This window comes from Apteryx mantelli, chromosome Z, assembly GCF_036417845.1.
Source record: "Apteryx mantelli isolate bAptMan1 chromosome Z, bAptMan1.hap1, whole genome shotgun sequence".
NCBI lineage: Eukaryota > Metazoa > Chordata > Aves > Apterygiformes > Apterygidae > Apteryx > Apteryx mantelli.
The window spans coordinates 45,956,898-45,979,766 of NC_090020.1; the positions used below are offsets into that span (position 1 = coordinate 45,956,898).

The 22,869-nt window shown below is 38.3% G+C and overlaps 1 long non-coding RNA gene across 2 annotated transcripts in view; it reads left to right on the forward strand.

The window, feature by feature from the left end:
* LOC136995408 (uncharacterized) overlaps positions 1-22,869 on the forward strand; it is a 58,590-nt gene that overhangs the window by 1,702 nt on the left and 34,019 nt on the right. For both annotated transcript variants that reach the window (XR_010886996.1, XR_010886997.1), the window contains exon 2: positions 2,211-2,321. This is a non-coding gene — a long non-coding RNA (uncharacterized lncRNA). The remainder of the gene's footprint in view (positions 1-2,210; positions 2,322-22,869) is intronic.

Consider the following 22,869-nt stretch of genomic DNA (forward strand, 5'->3'; position numbering starts at 1 on the left):
ACTGTATGGTATTCTTAGGGTTGACTATGAAGCTTCTGTTCATCTTGTTATGCTTTTGCTTATAGTAAATATTAATTGTATAATCAGTCATATTATTTTTGCTCTTTCTATGTGGAATATTTGGCCCATTCATTGAATGGGGGATGTGGTGCCTAGAGGAAAAAAGCAGGATTGTTAACAAAGCAGCTATCTGTTTCTCTTGTTAAAAAAGTCAGAAGCTGCTTGATGAATGAGACGAGTTCTGCAGGCAGCAATGGTCAGATGGCTGAGGCAACAAATGTTGCCTTAGACAAGCAGATTCTGTTCTCATCTTTGTTAAAGGGTGATATCAAGTCACACAAACCAAAATATGCACAGAAAGCTAGTAGGGATTCTTTGTTTTCTAGGTTCCTGTTCTGAGACATATGTGATCTAAACTGCAGAAATGTGCAGATCACATTTGCAACTGAGGCCAATGAAAGCAATGACCTTAGACTTTCCTCACAAGGATTTTGTACAGACAAAATCATTAATGTTTGTAATAAACTAAGATTTCTTAAAACACCATTAAAAACAAAGGAAATTAATGATCCTATTGTCAGTTCACTGTTTGGATGGTGTATATCAAGTAATATGAGAGGTCACAACTTATGATGAGGGTAAAACTATGTACTGAAAGTAATCACTTCAGTAACTGCAGTCCACTGAGTGCCCTTAAAGAATCAGGGATCATGTGGAAAGTAGTATATGATCTCATACTTTAGAACTGTCTCCTAATGTATAGATGAGTGAGGGGACAATTTAAGGTTTTCTGGGCAACATCTTGGCATTTTCTGAGTATTTGTTTTTGCAAACCTTGCTATTCTTGTGGTGTGAGATTTTTGCAAGATTACACTTAATATTAGATATTGTTAGATGTTGTATTTACATTAGATACACTGTAGTATTCTAATGATTAATAGCTCATAAATAAGAATATATTTTCAGTGGAATAAGGGACTCCGCTAATGTGGTCTAATACTAAAATGTTTAATCTAGCATCAATATAATCTAGGACCAGTAGTATCTGCTTTGTTTTTCCACACTGAATGGAAAAAGAATATCAGTGCTATGCAGTATTAAAATCAATGCAGAGTTCAGATTCACCTGGAGATGTAGTGCCAGATCCAAAAAAATTTTCATCAAGTAGAGTTCAGAGTCCCTTGTTAGATGCCTGAATTATGTTGTATAAGGGATGAGGTGAAATATTAGCTTCAGAAATATAACTTGAAAACCCAGAGCTGTTCAAAGAGCTGTCTATGACAATCAATAGGAAACACTGAAGACAGTCCTGTGTCTAAAACCCAGCCCTTTCCCAGGCTTTAGGCATGTTAATCAGGGACTGGAAATGTGTATTTTCATCTACTCAGGCTCTGTAAGTTTGAACCCTCTCTTGAGTATAGATGTTCACAGTTTATTTTTCAAATAAATAATTTATGTTTCCACTTCTGAAGTGTGGATAATGGAAGAAATGGTGGTGCTGACCACTTTTATGACCTAGCCATGTTTACTTATGGCTATGTATCCATATCTGTGTGTAAATGTAGCTATAAATAAAAACGTATGTATAAATATATATTTGTGTGTGTACATATGCCACATATATGTCAATATCGTGTACATGTGTATACGCACATATTTTATATACCAAAACACTTAGGTACTTGTCAGAATACACTCTTTGAACCTTGGTCTTCCACTTGCCATGCCAGTAACCTATGCACTAGGCTACAATATAAAAGGTGGACATAGCAATGTTTCTAACATCCCCTTTTTTTTCATTAAGTGCATTTTTTAAAATTAACTGCATTTTTGTGAGGGATGCAATCTTCTTGGTATATCTTGAGAGTTACACATGTGCTTTTTCTACCCGTTTAGGGTTAGGTGGGAACCTGGGTACTGAGCCTGGGACAAACCAAGGAAGTGCAGGAGCAGAACTGCAGTCATATAAAGTCATAAAGAAGTTTCATCTTAAATAAAGGTGTGTCTTAAGCCATAGGCAGTTTCTGAGTGAGTTTTTTTTAGACCTCAGTTTCAGATTTGGCCACCTAAAGTCTGTCTAAGCCCTCCTTTAGATGCCAAATTTGTTTTCTGGATCTAGCCTCTAATAGCAAACAGAGGAAACTAGTTTCTCCGTAGTTATTTTCTTACTGACCAGGCTGATGGTATCTAAATTACATTTTTCACTACAGACTATGGAAACTTTATCTCTGGCTATTAAGAAACTGTGCAGTCAAGTAAACTCTGTACCTGAAAGGATCTACCATCCAAACAGGGAAGAAAACAGCAAAAATGTTAGACAGGTACAACTTTTATAATTCTCTTAACTGCATGCTAACTCATAAGAGTTTATAAAGCTGGAATTATTGTAGACAATAGTATTGTAAAAAACTTTTATGAAAGTTTTTACTGACAAATGTTTATGTTTCCATACCAATTTAACGAATCTTAAATCATGAAATTAGGAGACAGTATTTCTATTTTAAGATATATAAATATATATAGCCTCTTTTTCTTCAGTTTGTAGGGACAAAATATTTCAATTGGGGTAATATAAGTGTATCATCATGATGTAAAACCATTATCATTGGTTTGGACAATAAGCGATCAATAGTCACTTATTTGAAAACAATAACTAGTCTCAGATATTTTGTATGGAACATAGAAATTTGGCAACCTTTACAGTTCATCTTCAAGTAAGAACATTTCTCACCTGCTTCTTAAACTAAATGTTTATACATTAATGTACAACCTTATTAGCAACAGTTGCAAAATAAGAAAAGAGACAGTTGCTTAAAACCACAACATACTGTGTTCGAAGGATACTTTTATTCCTGAGCATGGTAAGGAGGGCTAGAACATTTTTAGTTTGCCTAAGATTTTTCTTATTGGAAATGTAACTCAGTATTGGTATTATACATTCTTAAACTGTTGTGGGTGATCAGAAATCTTTTCTGAGGCTCCCTTTTACACTAACTTATCTTTTTGTGAGTGTTTTATAAAAACATGGGAAGATGGGAGGAACCTGAAACGTGTAATAATTACAGAGAGTACATTTTGATATATTTAATACACAGAAACAAAGTGCCTAAGTGAGAAGAATTCACCTTTATCGTAAGCTCTCTGCAAGATTTGAGATCTTTCTGACACCTTTCCTTTTTTCCACCAGTGTTAAAAATACCTATTCTTATAATGTAGATTTGGTAGAAATGGACATAGGGAGGGATAGTTCTTAGTCTCATTTTATTCAGAAACTTAGCTTTCCTGAACAGGCATTCCCTCTTCCCTTCCCCATTCTGGTAACTTTTCAACCTGTGGATGAAGTAAATTACATTTGACAGGATGGAGTCTTAAAAAGAACTAATTTCCCAGACACATAATGAGAAGTGGTGGCTGGGATACAGTAGGTGGCAAAGGTGCATACCTAGTGACTTGTCCAAGAACATGAGTTACTCAGAACATGTACAGCTTATACAGTCTTTGCCCAAAAGGAAGCCATGGGGCAGAAGTGGAGGCACAGTGGGAAGAAAAGGTAACTAAAAAAACATAGGTAGAGGAGGAAAGGAAGAGAGTGAACTGGAAATATTGTAGGGAAGAAAAGCAGGAAAAACAGAGGGGACATGGAGGGGGAACAAGATGAGATTATTGTGAAAAGAGATGTTTAGGATTTAGGACACAAATCTGTAGAAAGCCATACTTCATTAGTAGTTCATGGAGTAACTAGATTCAGTTAGAATTATTGCAAGCTTCCCTCTGCCTCTCCCTTCCCCTTCCCTTTTTTAAATGAGCAAACCCTAATATTCCTGCCTGCCTATTTTATTTTCATTTGATGTTTTCTGAATGTCAGATCAATCACTTTTATTTAAATCCAAATGAAAAATCAACCAGGAAACAGCTTAGCAGTGCTTCATTGCCTACTATTAGTATCATGTAGAAGTACTTGCCAGTCCTTGCAAGTTTAAGGCTTCAAACTGCAAAAATCAATCACCGTTCCAAACAGGTAGGTCATTCTTCTCTAAAATATTAGTAATTAGTGAAGCAAAATGAGGCTTTGCTTTCAACTCCATCAAATTTCTTTGCTTGTTCTTGTTATATAACTTTTGAACACTGCATTTGATCATTTGATTGAATCTAAGACTAGAATCTTACTGATTTTAAGCACATCATTAGTATGTATATATTTTTTTTAAAACTTTGATGGCTTTAGAATTAGTCTGAATTGGTCTAGCAGAGATCTTTAGAGATTTAAAGAGCACAGCATGACAAAAATCAGAAAGTTATATTCAAATATCTGAAAGAAAGCCAGGACAAGCCACATGTCCGTAAGTCTGGAGTCTGGCTGAATGTGTGTGAACCCACATGAAAGCATACTAAGGTTTTTACAGAGTAATGGTATGTCATTCTATGGCAAGGAACACTCAACACAAATTTTTAAATAAAAAAATATTTGTTGCTGGACAAGCCAGTTCATTAATGACGTATCTAATCGTTATACAACATATGAATTTATTTTTACAAAGTGAAAAAATGTCTTCTTTCTTTACTAGAGTCTATTGGATATGTATTTTTCATTTGTGTACTGAGTCATGTGTTTAATTATATGGACATTCTGTAAAAAATATAATAATAGAATAAAATACAAGAAAAAATGTACAATATGTCTGCTATACATATATTTTATTCTCAAAATAAAAGGGAATTCTTTCAGTATTCACAGAGCAAAGATGGAGCACAAAGGAGACAAAAGTCTTTGTTGTAAAGAAGGCAGCAATAGCTTTAAGAACTGAGCATAGACTGAACTGAGGAAAGAATATCTGAACCTCACAGAACAAAACTTTTGGGGGGCTTTTCCGGTGTCATTCAATTCTCAGGAAAAATAATGATCAGAGCTAGGGTTACATCTCCAAAATAGAAATAATCAGTCGCCTGCACCTCTAAATGCAGGTAATAAGCATCATCTCTAGAAAGCACAACAGAAAGGCAATATTTAGTGAAAGATAAAGACTACATTATTAACTTTTGATTAGACGTTGGAATAGCGGGAAAAAACCACCAGATACAAAGTATTAATTTCTATTGTGTTGAAGAAGGAAGAATTCTCAGAATTATCTGCAACTGGGAAACCGTTCTGGGAATTGCAAATCTTTAAGTGCAAGCATAGTTTAAAGGGAATAAAGCAACAACTAATAGGTGGAGATAATATTCTGTATTAGCAACATCAAAGTAAAGAGCAATGTCTCGGGTACATTATAAGAAATCACATAGAAATATCAATTTGGATTTTTAATTAATATTTAATGAATATTAAAAAGCAGATAGTTACAAAAATGTTTATCAGCAGCAAATGTCGTACTTGTTAAAAATGACAGTTACAAGTGTGAAATTAGTACTATCTACTTTAGTAAGTCTGTGTTATCATTGTAAGTCTAGTAGCAGATGTAAGTGTGGTAAACCAAGCTTAGCTTGTGTTTGTCCATGGAATATTAACAATATAATCTTGACTATCTGACTTAGCCCTTAGAGTATAAAAGTGGGTCAAATATCACAGTCATCTAAATTCACATAAAGGTTAAATGTACTGGAGATATGTATCATTGCTATATAGTGATTTTAAGGAGCTTGACTCCCTTACCGGATTGTGGAGTATACTTTTTAGATGCTTCTTAAACGTTTACGTGGAGCATAAGCTCTTAAGCATGTTTTGAATCTACAAGGTTTAAACCATTTGTTACAAAAGAGAAGTTGAATGTATCCACAACTCCGTCACATTATGCAGTAGTAGGCTCAGTAGCCGAGATGGGCCAGAAGTACATTTGGGACTGAATATTTTGCTATGCTTTGGAGCAATGCCTTGGCATACATGTGAGTATATAAGAATATGTTATTTCTTGGTCCACCTTGGTAGAAAATAACTGTTCATTTCTGCAGAAGGTCTAGGTCTTTATTTGGAGAAAGAGATAATTCACTGTAACTTTAAATGCAAACATCCCTAAGAATATGTCCAATGTTTTTAATGTCTTGTATACAAACTAATTCAATTACTGCATATATCTACAAATTTACTTTTCTTGGAATAATGTTGACAATATGGAACAAAATTTGCATATTTTATGTCTATTGTTGCTTACTGCCTATTGAAAACAAAGCTTCAAACTGTAGGAGTATAGTATGGAATACTTTCAGATGATATTCTTGTTCTTACTTTTTCCTTTGATCTCTTTTCAGTTCTTTTGAAATGTACATTGCGAAAAGAATATTGCAAATCAACTTCACTTTGTGAGAAATACCTTTTTATCTTGGTTACTGCTTTTCACTGTAAGCAATCTATAGGCAAGAAGGTTGTGGAAAATTGTCATTAATATGTGAGGCTCTGTACAAAACAAATACAAAGTGTATGATTAGGCCTGCGCTAAAAAGACCACACAATTGTAAAAGAAGATAATCAAAAATTGACAAAAACTAACAAACATCTCAGAAGTACAGATTTCACTGATTACATTTCTTCAAACCAAGCTAATCCTTTTTGCTTTCCAAAATCTGCCTAAAAAAACTGGAATAGCTACCTTTTATCCTGCCCATCTCACAATTGTACTGAAGACTGATTCTAAGTGAACAAACCAAACAGAATATTAGACTAACCAAGAGGATGGAAAGCGTGTCCCCACCTGTCCCCATACCCCCAAAGAAAGGGAGTGCTTTCTGCAGTCACTGGCTACTGCTCTAGGCTGTTTGTTGTTGAAGGAGGCAGTGGCAGCTGTAATGCTTCTTAACTGGCTGAAATTTCAGCAGAAGCTTTTGTTGTAAATATGTGCGCATATATATATGTGTGCAGCATAATGCAGTGGACACTTAGAACAATAACATACAAAACAGTACAGATTGTTAAAATAATACTAACAAGATGAGAATATTAGGTTGTTATATGTCAGAAAACAGAAAAAAATAGACATTTCCCCATAAAGAACCTTACAACTTCCTCCCACTGGCCCCTTTTTGTGTTTTGCTTGAGTTGCCACATCTCCCTGTCAGCAGGGAGATAACTTGCCCTACTAAAGGCTACTGTGCAGGAACACTCCTGCACAAGAACTTGGTAACCTGTTAAAGTGTTAGTAAAAAAAAAATCTATGGACATCTGCTGCATGTTGTAACAGGTTGTGACAGGTTTGTATAACTCTTGTAGGTATCTACATTGTACAGAGGCACAGTACTCCATTGCCTTATTCCACCGTGTCATTTCACTATTCAGAAAGCAAATCAAAGAAAGATTTTAGCAAGATTTATAAAGTTCTGATAAGGAGGGCCCCACAGTTCCTGTGGGAGACACAGAAGGCAAGGATTTTGCAGCATGATGTCCTATAGTGATAGTTTCAGAGTTTTAGTTTGAAAGCAGGAAGGGAAAGCTAGGAGGATGCAGAGAAAGAGGGGCTGTTCTGTTGGCAGAATAAGCAAGTCTTATTTTGCTATCAGTTTGCTCCTTCTTCTTTGATTCCCTGTAATTTAGTAAAGGATAAGCACCATTTTCCCCGGCTTTGGCATTTATTAGCCTATCTTTTCCTTAGGAAACCTTAGATGTTTAAATAGGAGTTAAGCTCAACCTGGAACTTCTCCATCAGAAGGGCATTGATCAGCTGTCTGTCTTCTATCTGGCCGCTCATTTTCATTAATTTTGTAGGACCATAATGTCTCTGTTATTTTTGTTTCTCTGTCAGATTGATTGATGTTTGCCAGTATATTTGAGAACTACAGAACAGGATGATATGACACACATGAAGCCTCTGAATGCAGTCTTTTATTTTTTTAAAGAATCAGGCTAAATAAAGAACTGTACTGAGATTTTTGAGAAAATATCACTCTGTGATATAAAGATTTAATAATAAGTGTAATGTATTCCACCTCCCCAGCATAAAAGACTGGAAATAACTCCTAATAAAAATGTGTATTATCAAGTACTTCAACTCTCCTCAACTTCAGTGGCTTTAGACAGTTCATTATCAAGTGGCATTAAACAGGAATCACTTAAGTGGTTATGATAACACCTTGACACTGTATCTTGGCTTTTCTGTTGTTGATGTTGCATTTCTTTAGTCAATGATTAATTAGCTCCTTAGCTTTTTCATCTCTTTCTTTTTCCTATGAGGAAAAGTGTGTGAATGATGGGGAGGAAATTATCTCTCACTGTTCTCTCTGCTGGAGGGAACAGGGAGAGGATTGGCTTCTACTGCTTTTTCCTTATGGCATTCTAACTGCATCACAGGTAATCACATGCCTGTCAACATGACTATGTCAACTTCCATGACCACATTGCCAGTGTCAGCAAGATACTTACAGGACTCAATTGCCATTCCCTGTGGTGATGACAGTAACACAGGTGTTGGATTTGTGTACTAAAATTCACATTCCATCATTTTATTCTTGCATTTGTAAGACCTACAGCTGATGTGCCTGCTCATGCTTATCATCACAGAAGGAAACAGTTCAAATCAACAAAAGTCATTTCATACAGGTCACATGCTGAAGGTATGAATCTCTGTAGCCATAATTATTTGGACCAAGACCTGATTTTCAGAAGGGAAATCATTTTGGAGGAGTTTGCTATTTAATTTTGCATTTCATAACTTTGTACATTTTACTGCTAGAAGGCAATGGCAGAAATTGCAGAGCTTACTTAAGGGACAGAGAAAAAATGGAGATGGAACAGCTTGATAAAGTATTGTAGCAACTGAATAGGAGCATGTTAGTGTGCATATATAGATCAGGTGTAAGATCTCTACAAAAATTGGAGCCTCTACAACAGATGGGACCTCTTAATGACAGAAAATTTGGGGTAATCAGGCATAGACCCAAAACTTTTCCATGATGAAAAATAAATTAAGACGTTTTTATGAGGGCCTTGCTCAGCACGTTAATGCCAGTCTGTTCAGATGGGAAGACCAATAATGGTCTTGAAGACATTGCTCAGTGAAGACTGGTAAAGAAGACTTCAGATCAGATAGGTTTTAGAAAATTTTGTTTGGTGCAATGGTTTTAGCAGCTCATGGTTGCTGTACTTTCAGGAAGCCTAGAAAACCCTTGCTGCCCTTTAGATGAAGTTTTATCTTGGTATGTGTCAACTGGATAAGAAGGGTTTTAACTATGTGCCAAAAAAGCGCAGAACAGTGGGAGAAAGTACATTCAACAAGTGTCACAACACTTATGAGCTTTCATGAGAATACTTTGGAATGGATTGATGATTTGTGATAGAATTACAGATAACCATTAAAAGAATATTCTTACTTAGGCATTTAAACTGTAGGACAAGAACACTGAGGCTGAGTTATGGAGACCCATGGAGTATTTTGGTGTTTTGTGTTATATTGTGCCTATTCCTTTTTATTTAATATGCAGTTTATGTGTGTCCTACAAATTAAAGACTCCTCCTCTTTGCTATTGTTGAAATTCATTGACACCAAGACAGTGGACACGTTAGTTGCCTTAACTTGATGAAAGCATATGACATATAATTTGGTAAATCATAATGACAAAATATAATTAATGTATTTGTTCTTTTCTTAGTACGTTTTGTTAGGTATAAATTATACAGCAGAGTATTAGTTTAGTAATCTGAGTACTTTGTGGTACACAGCATGTGGAGGTAATTTTGGAATTTCACTTTGTGGTTTTAAATCAAGATCTTTGTTAGGATTTGAAGTAAATTTAAAGTGTTACTTCAGTTATATCAGCACTAAACTAAAAGGTAAATATTTGAAAACTCTTTTGTAGTTAAAAATCAAGTGGCATTAGTTTCTGTTTTTAGAAACCATAAACAATCTGCCACTATCCTTTGCTAAATAATATAGCAATAAGCTTTCAGTTATTTTTGTGACATTTGCTAAATCTTTTCATAATTTTTCGACAGAGGACACTGGTGAATCTTGTATGATAATGAACTAGTGGTTTTGAAGTTCTTCTCACTTAGCAGGAAGAACCTCTCTTTTTACTGTCATCACAGATGAATTGCTAGTGATAGTCTCCAAAAAAAGTGTCTTAGATGAGAAAGCATAGCCTTATTCCAGAATTGCTTTCACAGTTAAGCTGAGGCAGCAAATCTTTGGCTAGTTATGTTTCTTGACAGAACAAGTCTCTTTTCCTGTTTTTTAGGATACTTCCTGCTTTCTTTTTGTGTATTTTATTTCTACCAGTGTTAATGTTAACCAATATTTTAACTGGTATTTAAGGACTAGTCTCTCTATCTTTACAGAATTTCAACAGGGTGAAACTTAATTAAGGTTTACTGAAATATAGCTAATACAGAGTGGGAAGTCAGGTCTTTAAGGGTGTGATTTAAGGTTACCTAGGTCTGCACTGGTGCTAACAGAATCAGTCTTTCTGTTTGTTCCATTCATGAATTCCTACTACCTGTCTTGTGCTGCAGCGCTAGAGGTCAGGATGGTGCATGGTCAGACAATAAGGCAACCGATCAAGGCAGCAAAGAGAGATCTAAGGCAAAAGAAAAAAAAAATCAGCCAGATAGGTTCCTGAATCTGACTGTCCTTTTGATTGCAGAAATGCTAGTGCTAGCGTAAGGGTGACTACAGGAATGAGGGATGTTTGTGTTGGTTTAAACTGAATATTAAACAGCACCTTTAATTGCAAAGCACTTTAATTAGAAAACCAAAAAAGATAAATTTATTTATAGTTTTAACCCAGGGAGGCAGTGATCTGAATTTCGGGTGTGTCTGAATTGCGTGTAAAAATCAAACATGCAAGACAATATTATTACTGGGTTCTGGATTTGTTGGGTTACTAGATAAGATGATGACCAGTTAAAAGCTATCAATAGTTCTTTTCTTCTTCTGATCCATCCTACCTCTCCAAAGCTGGGATACTCTGTAGGCACTTTTGGGACCAGCTTCTCCAGGCCCAATGAAGGAAACAATGTGAATATTATTTCAAACTGTTGTAATGGCTGAATATAGAAAGATTTTTCTGGAGTTATGTTATTTCTTTCAAAGGGAGACAATTCACTGGAAAGCTTCCAAAATAAGTTCAAGGAAGCTGAATATCACATTGGATAACAGGATTGTTCTGATCACACAGGATTTATGTATGTATAGTTTAAAACTCTTCTGCCTAACTACCAAACAAGTATAGAACTTAGGTTCTCTAGTTTCACTGAGCTTCACTATCTTAAAACAGCTTGAATTTTGAAATGGAAAGAATTAATCAAAATACATTTTAAAAAAGAGAAAATTCTGTTAGAAATAATAAGAACAGATTATTTCTCTTTTCACCTAGAAGTTGAAAGGCTACTTCCTGACCTTGTGTGTAGCCCAGGTGTCTGAAAAGATATGTACAATATTTGTTCTGAAACTATTCAACTTCTAATAAAAAGTGACAAATCTGACAAATCTTAAGAACACTATTCTTCTGACACTGTTTTCAGTGATGTGTCAATAAAAGAGCAAAATTTTGAAACTGGATTACTGCTACCTGTTGTCATGACCTGGATTAAATCTTACTGGAATTTGGTGCCTGGAGCAGTCACCTTTAATTTGGTGAATGAAAGAAGCTATTAAGTTCTTTTTATGAAAAAATAGCTGAACAATAAGTACCACCCAGAACACAGTCTTAAGTAGCATACACAGGGCTATACAAAGCCTCATGCTGCCTTGCCTAGCCTCCTTCTAGTACCTAAGTGAATAAACAGTCACCAAAATATTACTCTTTTAACCCAAAGGAAAAAAAAATTAAGAGAAAAAACTTTTGAGCCAGATTTTCCTGCAGATGGAATAGAGCTGTGACCAAAGCAATTTTCAATTGTTTGATTCCTCCCAAGTTCTGAAAAATAACTTTGTGCATTCCTTGTAAATAAATAAAGATGGTAGATTCTACCCCCTTCTATCCTTGATTTCTCTTTTTAATGGAAATAACCCAGAGGGCTTTGATGTGATTCAAAGTCTAGACAAATAAAGCAGAGGTCATGATACTCATCACTCACATTATACATGTACTATTTTTTAACTGAAACATTACTTCTCATTTTATCAACAGTTCAGGATGTATGTGAAATATGATGCCTTGTAAAATTAAATTATTCTTCAGTTATGGAAATAACTTTGCATGCATCCAGAAATATTTAAAGATATATTTGTAAATGTTAGCAAAGATATGGTCAGCAAAAGGATGTATACTGCAATAACTATGTGGGAATTAGAAATTTATACATTTAAAATACAGTTTAGAATAGCTTTACAATTACAATTTTTTGTTTTGACAATAGCAAGTGAAGCAGAAGGGAGATCTTTTAGGGAATATCAACAGGTTGAAAAATGAAGTCTGAATAGATAAGATGATTATTGGTAGCCTGTTATTATTATTATTGTTATTATTATGGTTCTTTTCCACATCCCAGTTGCTAGTTTGAATACCTCTTTGCTCACTAAGACTAAATGTCACAGCTGTGTTACATTTCTACAGTGAATTATTTTAAAAATGTAATCTTACAGCTTGTCTATGGTTAAAAAAAAAAAGAAAAAAAAGAAAAAAAATCTATTTACCCATCACAGTTGACATACTTGCTCCAAACCTCATCAGAATCAAATATTATAGAATCCAAATAATATTTCCCATCAAAGTATTGCCATCAACCTGGTTATTACTACAAAGATTGATCACTGAAACTTGGCTTCTTTTAGCACAGTCTGTCTATATGCATTCAGTCCTCCAAATAATAGTCATGCATTTACCAGTGAAAATAAACCTGTTCCTCAAAGGAGAGTTCTGTTAATATATTTTCACTTATGCAATGCATAAGCGGACAAAGAACAGTATCCTTGTATAAACAGTTCCCCACCAATAAGCTGGCAATACAGCTATTCCTGGAGCAGTAACTTCTTTGGTCCAACGTTTTAATTCTTCCTGGGACAAAGCGTGGTTGAAAGCCTGGCTGCCAACTCCCAGCAGAGCTTTCTGGGAATGATGCCTGCTCCACCTCACTTTCGTTCTGTTATATGGTTTAGGGAAAATCTTCTATTTTCTTAATATATACAGGAGAAAATTGTACCAGCAATAGTGTGGAAGTTTTGCAGGAATGAAAGGCAAGAAGCCCAAAGGTACAGCAGGATCGAGTCAATTCCTGTGAAAGAGAAAGAAAATGCAAAAGACTTACCAAGAGTAAGGAGCAAAAAAGATGTCTGATATAAAAAGCATACTGAGATATGCTTTTTTATGTATTCATCTTTGATATGTTACATTGGAACCCTGGTTCCTTCCTGTCAGTAATAATGGACAGTGATCGGATCTGAACTGAGACATGTCCTTACAATAGTGCCCATCGAAGGTAGTGTTAAAGCTGTAAATGCAAATGATGTTGAGAGCAGGAGTTAAATACTTGGAAATGCCTCTGGATACAATAAAAAGGGAATTTGTGTAGATGTGATGCAGAAGTGGCTGCTTCATGAATATAGACAGCTTATTTTCTCCAAAATCCTTTTTCAACCTTCTACTCGAAATAATAGTGGTATGTGCTTTCTTATTTGAATTTGGACATTTATTTTCATTATAACATGATACTTGACAGTAGTCAAAAATGAGCTATATTTTGCAGGGATGTTTGCTAAGTAGTTATTTATGTTATGCTGTAAAACTGGGTGGGAAAGATAGATCCAGGGTACCCAAAGAGAGCTGGCATCTTTCAGAGCAACCAACTTAAATGTCAAGAGTGCACTATTGATCAAAATATCGGCAGGTTTACAACACAGCAGCCACTTGACAATATAGACAAAAATTACTTCTGTCCAGGGTTATATAAAACTGTTCATCAGGTTTTCAGTCTTCCTAGAAGAGGTATACCTATCATCTAACTCTGGCAGACAATAATAAGAAGTTGTATGAATAAACTTACTGTCAGTTGCAATTATGCTCTGCTTGGACTATCAAACAGCAGACATCAATCTCGCAGAAGTCAGTCTCCTACATCTTGATAACCTGACTAAACTGTACAGGAAGTGAAGGCTGGCTATTAATCCGACACAACTGTTAGGTACCTGGGGCAGCTGCACTGTTGCTCTATTACTCAGTGTGCTACTTTGCACCTGGGCCATAAATGCAGCAGTCCCTTTGCTGGGGTTCCTGTCTGGCCTCCCAGTTGATTAGTCATGTCTCCTGCACTGATCTGCCTCTAGCTTTTTTCATCGCTGTCTCTCAAGCTATCTCAGGACCTGCCTTGCAGTATTAAACTTCCAGAATTACTGGCAGTTAACCTGGGCGCTGAGCATGCTCCTGCCTTGCCTTTCATTTGGCTTTTGATTCTTGACCTTAGGCTTTTGTGACTACAGCCCTTACCTCCACTCCTTATTTCAGTGCAGTCAGATCAATTGATGTGACAGTCTATTCCTTGGTTATGATCTTTTAACATCTCCTGCATACTCTGAAAATGTTGCATGTTAATACTTTGTCTATTTTAATGCTATTTTCCAAAAAATTCTAGCTCAAGAAAATTCTAATGTAATTTCTTTATCCTGTGACACACGCAGATGTCAAAGTTTTCCAAAGCAATTGTCCCTTTTCACATTGTAAGGCTATTGCATTCTGTCAAACTATCTTTTCTAAGCTTACGTTGGCCCCATAGCACCATATTGGCATATCTCAAATTGCATGAAGTCAGCAGGCAAATTGAACATCTTACCATCAGCCTTGGCACTAGAATGTCCCCCGGGCCTCACAGATGTTACAAAATGCAATCATGCAGCAATAGCATTGGGGATATTTTCTATAATAGTAACTGTCCTATAGCCATCTCTAGCCATTATTCTGTCTTCCAGAGACACATTCCACAACCTGCACTGGGTCAAGTGATAGTTAAATCTCACTCTGAAAATGCCTGTTGTCTTTGCTGATGCTGTCATTCTGCAAATAGAAAAGTACCTCTTGCTCTCTCAATATATATGAGATAGTTCCACTGATCAATACAGCATTCATGTTACTGGCAGCAAGACATGTTAAGAAATAAAAGTGGCACTAAAAAGAATGGAAACAGAAGGATTCCTTTGAATTTTGCCAAAGTACTCTTGACAGATTTGGTGGTGCTATGCTGTACATTATACCAACCCTAAAATACAAAGGGAAAAAAACCGTAGGATATTGTATCACATGCTGTCCTAGGACACACAAGGAGACCCTAGCCCAAAGTCATGTATCTTTTGCCGTAGTCTTTTCCTGTCAGGGCTGCCTAAGGAATCTGAGAAAGGCAGCCAGTTCTGATTACACTCTACCAGAAGAACTGTACTGGCTTCACTGTGTCGGCTAGTAAAACCTCCTAGATAGTAGACAAGCTTCTCTTAGACTGATGTATATTATGCAGGCAGCATTGGAAAATGAACCTCTCTGGGAGAAAGAATATGAATCTTTGAGATTCTTTCCACTTTTCACCAGCAGTGACAATCAATTGACAGAAGTAAAAAGTTGAAGCTGTTGGGCTCTTGCTAAATTTCCTTCATTTTTTCATTGCTTTTGTAATGTTTGTTCTGAGAGCATGCCAATGAAATCATACTATCTGATGAACCTGAACAAGTTGTGGGTTTGCCTTAATAAAAAATCCTTCTGTTAAAAGCAAACTTAATCACATAGTTACTTAATGCCTAAAGCAAGTTTCTAAGGAGGTATGAATTATCATATTTATCTTTCTGAAAGGCTGGTGTTTTGAATCAGCAAGAGTGTATTTGAGGGAAGTGATATAGGAAGAAAGACCATACTGCTATTTAAGATTTGGAACTGAGGCTGTGGAAGGAAAGTTAACAGAGGATTATATCACATTTGAGTTCAGAGACTAATTGCAACCCAATATGTCTGTACCTCTGCTGCAGCAGCATAGTTCACCACTGTTATTAAGCTTTTATACATTTGAATTAACTTCTGAAAACTACAGTGTATTTTAAAAGGTCGACAGAAATGGCAATGTCTTGCAATTCAGATTTTTGGATATTATCCAGATACACTGACTTTATAACATGATAAATAATATCTTAACATACTGCATTGACCTAGTTACTTTTGTATGTTTTCTAGGTCTTGCTTAATGAATTGCAATTATCTTCCCCATTTGTTTTCCTTTTTGCCCAGTTATCAAGAACTATTTACCAAGAAGTAGATAATAAAGAAAAGCCCATTCAGTACTTTCTAAATAAGCTGGGCTTCCACAGATGGAAGTGTAAAAGAGAGGTCAGACCTTCTACCAGATTTCATAGGTCTGAACTAAAAAATACATTTTTGGGGGGTAGTTCTTCCTCCAAATATAGAAAACAACTTCCGTCTTTCATCCCGTTTTGCTCTTGTCCTCTAGATAACGAAATGAAAACCAGAAATGCTTTAGCCATTTTTTTCTTTTAAATACATTTTTACTAGCAATGCTATTCTTATTGCTCATGCTGAATGTATTTTCTTTACACTGTATTTATTATAGGTAACATAAAAAATGAGTATGATATGGATCTAAACATAACACTACAAATTTATTCTTGTTTTTATGAGTGGTGTTATCATCAATTCATCTAATACCATCTAATTATCACGCAATTATAGAACAAATTCTTTCATGTTCTGATGTGTGTTACATGACATTTTAAATCTAAACAGTCATGATTTAGAAAGAATCAAGAATGTTAAGCTGGATACTAAAGATATGAATTTCTTTAATTTTACCAGAGTAAGCCTCTTATATATACTGGTACTCAGAATGACACTGGCTATGGTAATTCAGGCAGTTTGAGTAATTCAGACCATTCTTAGGGTCCTTTTGCACACAAGTTCTAAGAGAATGTCATCAACAACTTGCTCATGCAGATCTTTCACAAAAATTAGTATAACAGAGCACAAAAGAATATGTTCTTAATTTTTTTCCCATTAGAGGTCAGTTCTGTCAAACATACCTTTGTAACCCCTTCCTTTTCCCAGAATTTGATTCAAATCCAAAGAGAATGGGAATTTTTCAGAGGATGTTAATTCAGACCTTCATTCCATTTGTTGCTAATTCTCTTCTCTCTTTAGCTTTGCTCTACTTTAACACTAAACAATGACGTACAAAGACCAATTCAGACATCTATCATGTACATAGTAAGAATTTCAATCAGGGTTAGGAATACTCTTTCCTAATAGGGAAGAGAAATACCATATAAAGCTGGTGGAAGAATGATGGAACAGTGGTTATTGAACAATAAGAGACCCACACAATTAGGATTGGCCTAATTAGGAGTGCATGAACATTGATGCTTAACATTTTCTTTTTTCTGCAGGTGGCTTAATCCAGTTTCTGAGGGGTATAACAAAAATGATAGTTGTTAAACCTACAGCTATTGTAAACGCTACAATAGTCGGAGACATGGAGAAGGCAACAAAATACACTTAAGCCTTTCTTAAATCCTAACCTTACCAAAATGCCAGTCTGTTCTTCAAGTAATTAAAAATAGATTAGCCTCACAATCAGACTGAGTAAAAGAATCGGTAGTGGAGGCCAGCATATTCATAAATATTTAGTGATATGTATGGCAAAAGGGACACTACATAGAGAAGAAACAATGGCAAGCAATTTCCACTAGATCCCTTTTTTTCATGTGATATGGGACAAAATAAGGGAAAACCTTCACAAGAAAAAACTTAGAACATTACACATACTGATCATGATTCAGGAGCCAGATGAACTGTCAAGACACAGGCACTGAATGATAAAAAGGGCTCACAATGTCCTTTCATTCCAGTTGGGCTACAGTTAAAGTTTGGAAAAGGAAGAATACAAGAATACCAGGTCAGGATTCAGGGTTCCTTGGGGCTAGGATGAGGCCTGTGGTCAGAAGGTGCCCACAGCTTCTTCCTTCTTTTTATCCCAGTTGGGTCACCAACTCTCAGGAGTATCACAGGATCACAGAATGGTTGAGGTTGGAAGGGACCTCCGGAGGTCATCTAGTCCAACCCCCCTGCTCAAGCTGGGTCACCTAGAGCACATTGCACAGGATCGCGTCCAGGCGGCTTTTGAATATCTCCAGAGAAGGAGACTCCACAACTTCTCTGGGCAACCTGTTCCAGTGCTCTGTCACCCTCACAGTGAAAAAGTATTTCTTCATGTTCAGATGGAAGTGTCTCTGTTTCAGTTTGTGCCCGTTGCCTCGCGTCCTGTCGCTCGGCACCACTGAAAAGAGTCTGGTCCCATCCTCTTGACACCCTCCCTTCAGATACTTGTACACATTGATAAGATCTCCTCTCAGCCTTCTCTTCTCCAGGCTAAACAGGCCCAGCTCTCTCAGTCTTTCCTCATAAGAGAGATGCTCCAGTCCCTTAATCATCTTTGTAGCCCTTCGCTGGACTTGCTCCAGTAGTGCCACATCCCTCTTGTACTGGGGAGCCCAGAACTGGACACAGGACTCCAGATGTGGCCTCAGCAGGGCTGAGTAGAGGGGAAGAATCACCTCCCTCAACCTGCTGGCAACACTCTTCCTGATGCACCCCGGGATACCATTGGCCTTCTTGGCCACAAGGGCACATTGCTGCCTTATGCTTAACTTGGTGTCCACCAGCGCTCCCAGGTCCTCCTCCGCAGAGCTGCTTTCCAGCAGGTCAGCTCCCAGCCTGTCCTGGTGCATGGGGTTATTCCTCCCTAGGTGAAGGACTCTGCACATGCCTTTGTTGAACTTCATGAGGTTCCTCTCCACACATCCCTCCAGCTTGTTGAGGTCCCTCTGAAGGGCAGCTCAGCCCTCTGGTGTATCAGCCACTCTTCCCAGTTCTGTATCGTCAGCAAATTTGCTGAGGGTGCACTCTGTCCCTTCATCTAGGTCATTGATGAATAAGTTGAAGCGTCCTATTCACTTGAGGAAAAAGGGGCGTGGCAGGAGGGAAGGTTCCTTGAGGAGGCAGAATGCCTCTTTTTTCCTCTCGCTGGAGGCTGGGTGCCTTTCTATCCAGAGTCCTGGGCTCAGATTTAGCCCTTGTTTTATTTGTTCTTTGTAATTATTTTTTCACTATTTATGTGCAGATTATTTAACAATAGTGTTAGTTAATCCACTCTATATTTTCATAAATGTAATAGCAATCCAAACAATGCTGAAATAATGTATTAGTCCAAGGCTCCTGTGTTATTATCCTTCAGTTTATTCACAGAGTGCTTCCATGTCCCTTGATACCATCCAGTATCAAGCTGGCTTTATCTGCCTTTTTCCCTCCAAGTCCAGTATTTTTGGGAACTTTTCCCAGCAACTGGATGCAGTAATTTATGGTAATAAACTTTTATTAGTTTTCCTGGCACAGATTTGACCTATTTCTAGTAGTACCCTTTCTAAATAATTCGCTGGCATAATTCAGCAACTTCAAGGGAACATTTCCTTGCACTGTTCTGGATGAGACTGTACCATTTGGGCATTTTTGATCTGCCAGTTTCTCTTACACTGCCCTTAGTCTTCTGCCTACCACATTCCCTCCCTCTACTATTTCACACCATGCAGGCTATGCTTCAGCATCATATTTATAGTCTACTGCAAAGCAGCCCCTTTCACAAAGAAAGTTATGTCATGAACTATAGACCACTGTCTCCCCTGAGGAACTAGTCCAGGACCAAGGGTATCCAGCTAGGGTATTGGCTAGTTCCCTCTCTGTGTTATTGGAAGATCTCCAGATGAGTGAAAATGTCAGAGTTTCAGAGCATGCTTAGATATACTAAAGAAATTAAAGATGGCCTTTGTTGAGGTCAAGGGTCAGAACTATAGATCCAACACTGGTCAGCATACTTATCTGCACTAAGCTGTGCTGAACTGATTCTTCAGAGGGAGGCACTGTAGAGCCTCCAAAATGATGACCAAGGCCTGAGAGTTCAAGGACTGCACTTCAGGACTCCTGTCTCCTACTCTGAGGTGTCAGCTTCTAGCGAGAACACCTCAGCAATGGATGGAGGAACTCAGGAGAGGAACAACGGTATCTGTTGCTGCCATCATTGCTAGCACCATCAGGCCCAGTGGTGAATTCCAGTCCAGGATATCGCAGGCAATATGCACAGAGCCATGTGGGACATGTGGGAATGTGCCTTGTGGGAGGAGGGAAACAAAGTCTCAGAGCTCTTCTGCTGGTAGCCTCCCACAGCAACTGCAGCAGACATAAACACCAGCTGCTGAGAAGTAGCTCTCCTTAGCTGCCAGTTAAATCACACTGCAGGACCCTACCGCCAGATCTCGTCAAGTGCAATTAGAGTAAACACAACCAAGCCTACTTGCCTCCCAAGCAAGAATGACCCTGGCAAGCATTTTCATACGTCCATGCATGTGCACACATACTAAATGATCCAGTCCCTCTCTCCTCTGCCTCCTCGCAACAAAGGACATGGTAGGACTCTTAAAAGTGACACTGGATACTCCATCCATAGCACAAGTTAGTTCTCTTCTATGTATCCCTGACAGCAACACACAGAGCTGACAAAAAAAGAATGTATCTGATTTACATGACACCTGGAGATGTACCAGTTTTCCCTTGCTGTGACCCTTTTCTATTGTTCCAGCCATTTTTCTTAATGCAAGCTCAAGGCTACTACGTGCAAAGCCAGCAGCTTTCTCAGCCTTCCTCTCCTCACCCCAGTGTTCCTTCCACAGGCCCAACATCCACCCCACTTCACAGACAGCGCTATCCATGCCTGGTGAGGCCTATAGCTGCCTACTATGCCAGTGAGGGAGGGTCAATGCCTGATCAATTATTGTAGAGCAGTGTGGGCACTATGTAGCTTCTCAGATAGGGCAGGCTTGGGATGCATGGGAAGAAATAGGTACACATAACTCAGGAAGAGGTTCTACCAATATGCAATTAAGGTTTCCTTGGGATCCTAGTCTTCTAGTGTTTATGATGCTCCCTGAGGCATCCATCAACTTTAGCGAGGGATGCTGGCATATTCCTGCACTCTTGCTGGTAACCTAACAATAGGGGCTGCCTGTAGTGACTGGAGCACCCCAGCCAGAGCTGGGTTAGCACCCCCTGCCATATTGCTTCTGGATCTGGAGGGGCAGCAGCATGGCAGATGCTGCTTACCCTCTGTGAATCTGGGTGATGCTGAGCAGCACCATGCGCTGGGTGTTAGCTTCAGGCAGGCTAAATGATGTGAAGCGCAGCTAATAAGCGAGCATACCTAGACTCTTCTGTAAAACATGCTCCACTTTCCAGATGTTTGAGCCACTATCCTCACCAGACCAGGCTCAGAAAATGAGTACAGGGAGTCTCTCCCAGCTCCAGTCCTCCCTTCCCCACTCCCTTTGCCCATGCCTGTATACCGTTCTTTCTACGGTTTCAGGCAGCAGCCTGCACACAAGAGGTACATCTCAATAGGCAAGGCACAGCATACTTCCTATGCTGGGATATATTCAAATCTTCCTGAGCCATCCCACCCTTTTGCTGACCTTATTAGCGTAAGGGCAGAAGGACTCTTCTTAAAATTCTTCAAATTTTATTCAAAACTTTTTACTAGCCTTTGAAGAAGTATGTACTTGTTTTGTTTTAAAAGTTCTTCAACTGTATTTCAAAGTTTATCTTCAATCTGCCCCCTTTTTTTAACATGTCTAATGAATCTGCAAAGTATATTCTTTTGATCCTTCTCCATATTTTCTTCAAAATATAAAGCTGCCAATACTTTTGGGTTGAATAGTCAATGTCTTGATGCATTCTGCACTGAACCCACTTGCAGATCCATACTATATATGTTTGCCTATTTGTCTTATACTCTCAGGCAATTTGTCAGGTCCCCTCCCAGCTATTCAAAACTGTGATAGGTCACCATGCAACAAGTCTGGGTGATTCAATGTAAGTTGTGCATTCAGGCATAATCTTGTCTTAAATTATAAAAGGAGAATTCACCTGGATTTACATGACTCTAAACACCTGCCACAACAGATGTGTATTCTAATCTTATTCCTATTCTCATCTAGTAAATAGCAATGTGCATGGTAAAGTTTATCAAGCTGAAATGTATTCTGAGCGTGGGAAACATGGGAAACCCTGTAAAAATTCATCCTTTTGCCTCTCCTTTCTTGTTTCTTTCTCTCCATGTCTGCCATTACTGAAAATTCTTGCATCTCCACCAGCCACATCAATCATACCATGTTTCCATTGGGCCAGAGGGAACAGGAGGCACTGAGAGCATGCATAGAGCCAGTATGGAACTGCGGGTATGCGAAGATCCCTTACTGAAAGTTAAGTAAGTGTTCAGGCTGCCTCAGGCTGCAGGGCTTGGCACAAGCCAGGAAACATACAGCATATGTGAGAAGGAGAAGGAAGCAGCAGAGGCAGGGCAGGGGTCAGGGAGCTGGCTGTCAGGGTGCCATGAGGCTGGCAGCTCTAGGGGGCCGGCATCAATGGGGGCTCCCCATGGGACAGGGCAGGGCCGGGCAGCCCAGGCCCATCCCAGCGCCCCCAAGGGAGCAGAGCAGCCAGGGCAGCCCCAGCCCCAGGCATTGGGCACCTCCATGGAGACAGGGAGGGACAGGATGGGGGATCAGAGTCAGGGTCAGCATGGCCCATGGCCAGCCAGGGGCAGGGCTGTGGCAGGGCTCGAGCTGGCACTGCTGCAGGGTCTCAGGGCAGGAACTGATGGACTCAGGCTGGGCAGAAATGGGGGCCTGGGGCTGGGAGGCCTGGGGGTGGGCAGGGACAAGGAGGGCTGTTAGTGCCCTCAGGGCCCGAATTGTGGCTCAGTGACTTTTACAGCAAAGAAAGAGGGTCCAGTCTAAACAGTTGGAGAGACATTGTTCTTTTATTGTGTCTTGGTAGCAGGTTTCATTTGAAAAGATCTCTCTCATTCTTCTCCCTAAATATGCTTGCGTTGAATAAATGTAAATCTAAAGTAACTCATGCAGTTTC